Below are 4,374 nucleotides of genomic sequence, written 5' to 3'. Positions count from 1 at the left end.
TGGCTGTCCGCGTGCTTACTTCGCTTGGGGTGATGTTGACAACGAGGTGGAAGAAGATGGACCGGTGGAGCTCCCACTCACTAGTAGAAAAATGGTCAAATGTGACACACATTAGTCCCGGTTTGTAACAGAACCGGCACTAATGTGTCCATTAGTGCCGGAACCAACGGCTAGGCGGGAGGAGCTCTTTAGTACCGGTTCGTGGCGAACCTTTAGCACCGGTTCGTGCCACGAACCGGTACTAAAGAGTGTGGTGGCAGGATGTTGTCAGAGTTGGGCCCCTCCAACACCTTTAGTACCGGTTCATGGCACGAACCGGTACTAAAGGTCATCCTATATAAACCCTTCATCCACCAGCACTCTGTTCTTCCCCCTTTCCCCTCTCCCTCTCCTCTGTTCTTTCCTTCTTCCTCTCGAGTTCATCACAAAAATTGCCCCAAATTTGTCAAGATTTGCAGGCCCCCATCCATTCAAATGATCACAAAGGTTAGCAACTTTGTCCTTTCATCTCTCATTGCTAGATTAGCTCTTGCATTGGTTTATATAGTGATTAATTGTGGGTTTTAGTAATTTGGGAGGAATTATATGTGGTAGTATTTGATTTATATGCAAATTGAGGTCAAAATAACACTTGGTTTGCATATGTAGGTGTGGTTTACTTAGTGCCTTCTAAATCTCCGTCGTAACCACCGTCAATCGCCCGCACTGTCCCGTCGCCGGCACCACCTTGTGGTGAGCCCCTTGTTCATGAAATTTTATATAAAAAATTGATGTTTGTGTGATTTGGATATATAGTTACTCGTATAACTATCTTACCCGTACGTTGTTTGTTATACATAGTGCCATGGTTTTCATATCCGTCCCCGTCGGCCCTCGTCCTTGTTATGATTCGGATGTGGTATATTCTCTTTTAAAACTATTTGTTGCATTTCGTGTTTATGACAAATTATGCCCCTCAAGTTGACATAGATATTTTTATCTAGGAGGTATGTGAACTGGAAATTCCAACTGACCCTATTGTCGAGAGGTTAAATTTAGTTCAAAGAGAAAATGAGTATTTGAAAGAAAAGTTGAAAAGAATTGAGGGGGAGAAGATGGAATTGGAGTTGCATGTTGCCGATGTCGTCGATGATCACAAGATCAAGATGAAGAAAATGCGTTTGAAGATTAGAAAGATTAGAAAATATGCCATTGATAGTTGAATTGTTATCATTATGCTGTTGGATCAATTGTTACCTTAGTTGAGATCTTGATCGCATTTGTTGTTGCATTTAAATGCTTTAGCTAGAGAGTTATTTGTTTCTTAAATTTAAGTGTTGTATGAACTTTATGTATTGTATTAATTTGGTGTTTTCGGTGCTGTGTATTGAAGATGAGCCGGCAATGGATGTACGACGACCGATGCTCTCCCGAGTTCATTAATGGCGTGCATACTTTTCTGCTTGCGGCTGAGGCAAACAAGCGGGCGAATGGTTTTATGCCTTATCCATGTGCTAGCTGTAAGAATGGTCACAATTACTCTACGTAAAGAACCATTCACGTCCACCTGTTTGAGCCCGATTTCATGCCCCACTATAATGTTTGGACCAAGCACGGAGAAAGAGGGGTTATGATGGAAGACAATGAAGAAGAAGAGGACGACGACAACTATCCTGGCCATGGGTTCCCAGAATACGATGATACAACAATGGTGGAAGAAGCTGAGCCGGTAATGCGGGAAGAAGCTGAGCCGGCAATGCGGAAAGAAGCTGAAGAAGAGGCATCAGATGATCCCGTTGATGATCTAGGTCAGGCCATTGCCGATGCAAAGAGAAACTGCGCAAGTGATTTGGAGAAGAAGAAGTTGCATCGCATGTTAGAGGATCACAAAAAATTGTTGTACCCGAATTGCATAGGTGACAAGAAAAAGCTGGGCACCACACTGGAATTGCTGCAATGGAAGGCAGAGAATGGTGTATCTGACAAGGGATTTGGAAAGTTGCTGGTAATGATAAAGAATATGCTTCCAAAGGACAAAGAATTGCCCGAGAGTACATATGAAGCAAAGAATGCTGTCTGCCCTCTAGGGTTAGAGGTGCAGAAGATACATGCATGCCCGAATGATTGCATCCTCTACCACGGTGAGTACGAGGATTTGAATGCTTGCCCGGTATATGGTGCATTACGCTATAAGATCAGCCGCGATGACCCTGGTGATGTCGAGGGCGAGCGCCCAGGAAGAAGATTCCTGCCAAGGTGATGTGGTATGCTCCTATAATACCACGGTTGAAACGTTTGTTCCAAAACAAAGAGCATGCCAAGGTCATGCGATGGCACAGAGAAGACCGTAAGAAAGATGGAAAATTGAGAGTACCCGCTGACGGGTCGCAGTGGAGAAAAATCGAAAGAAAGTACGGGAAGGAGTTTGTAGATGACGCAAGGAACGTATGGTTCGGTCTAAGCGCAGATGGCATTAATCCTTTTGGGGAGCAGAGCAGCAACCATAGCACCTGGCCTGTGACTCTATGTTTGTATAACCTTCCTCCTTGGTTGTGCATGAAGCGAAAGTTCATTATGATGCCAGTGCTCATCCAAGGCCCTAAGCAACCCGGCAACGACATTGCTGTTCGTGACCATCAATGATTGGCCTACTCTCAGTAACCTTTCAGGACAGACAAACAAGGGATACCGCACATGCATGCACTGTTTGGATGATACCGACAGTATATATTTGGCTAATTGTAAGAAGAATGTGTACTTGGGACATCATCAATTTCTTTCGAGCAGGCATACCGTAAGAAAGAAAGGCAAGCATTTCAAAGGTGAGGCCGATCACCGGACGAAGCCTCGCCACCGTACTGGTGCTGATGTACATGATATGGTCAAGGATTTGAAGGTGGTCTTTGGAAAGGGTCCTGGTGGACAACCTGTTCCAAATGACGCTGACGGACGCGCACCCATGTGGAAGAACAAATCTATATTTTGTGACCTGCCCTATTGGAAAGACCTAGAGGTCCGCTCCGCAATCGACGTGATGCACGTGACGAAGAATCTTTGTGTGACCCTACTTGGCCTCTTGGGCGTGTATGGGAAGACAAAAGATACACCTGAGGCACGGGAGGACCGGCAACGTATGCACGGAAAAGACGGCATACATCAGGGTCATGCAAGCTATGCTCTTACCAAAGAAGAGAAGGAAATCTTCTTTGAATGCCTGCTCAGTATTAAGGTACCGTCTGGCTTCTCGTTGAATATAAAGGGAATAATAAACATGGCAGAGAAAATGTTCCAAAACCTAAAGTCTCATGACTGCCACGTGACACTAGTAGAAAAGGGGCCTATTGTCCCGGTTGGTGAGGGCCTTTAGTCCCGGTTCATGAACCGGGACTAAAGGGTTGGTACTAATGCCCTGGCCCTTTAGTCCCGGTTCAATCCAGAACCGGGACTAAAGGGCGCGGCCACGTGGAGCTCCACCTTTAGTCCCGGTTGGTAACACCAACCGGGACTAAAGGAAATTTTATGATTTTTTTTTGAAATTTTTTTATTTTCAAATTTCTGAATTATTTTAACCTATAGTCTGTAATCACCACCCCTCATCACTTCTCAATTTATCCTCTAATCACCCCTCATCATTCCAAATCATCTAACTTCCCGAACGGTCACCCATCCTCCCACTCCTCCAGCCTGAGCACGCTTAACTTCCGGGTTCTATTCTCCCTCGCTCCAAGTCTGCACTTGTTGTTTTCCTGACAATAGTAAGATGTCAATCCTATTAACCTTCAGGAATTTTGCTTGAGCATGAAGTGACACATTTCACTGTTTGAGTTTGAAACTATTGTTTTAAAAAAACAATAATTATTTAGTAACACTAATATTTATTGAATAATTAGTTTGACCATTGTTTGACCACAGTTTGACCATAGTTTGACCAGATTTAACCAAAATTGAAATAACTGAAATAATTATTTAGTAACAGTAATATTCTAGAATAATTAGTTTGACCATTGTTTGACCACAGTTTGCCCACTGTTTGAATTTTTTTCGATTTTTTCCACTCTAGATCTTAAAAGCCCCGTAACTTTTTTTCTGTTAGGTTTTTGAGGATTTTGAAAATGTTAAATTCGGATGTAACTTTTCGAGTAGATGATTTTTCATATAAAAAACTTTTTCATCCGAGTTAGTATGCAAAAGTTATGCCCATTTTTACAAATTTCAGAGAGATTTTGCAAATAAAGTCAAAATTCACATTTGCAAATTTTCCCAACAACTAGACCACATATCACATGGGAAACTTATTTTCTTCTATTTTTCTGACATTTCCATCATTTTCTTTTATTTTTTTTAAAACTGAAAAGGCGATCCACAGGGGGGGGGGGTGTGGAGACAGTTTGAAAA

Source organism: Triticum aestivum, chromosome 6A, assembly GCF_018294505.1.
Source record: "Triticum aestivum cultivar Chinese Spring chromosome 6A, IWGSC CS RefSeq v2.1, whole genome shotgun sequence".
Taxonomy (NCBI): Eukaryota; Viridiplantae; Streptophyta; class Magnoliopsida; order Poales; family Poaceae; genus Triticum; species Triticum aestivum.
This window is presented reverse-complemented; position numbering follows the sequence as displayed.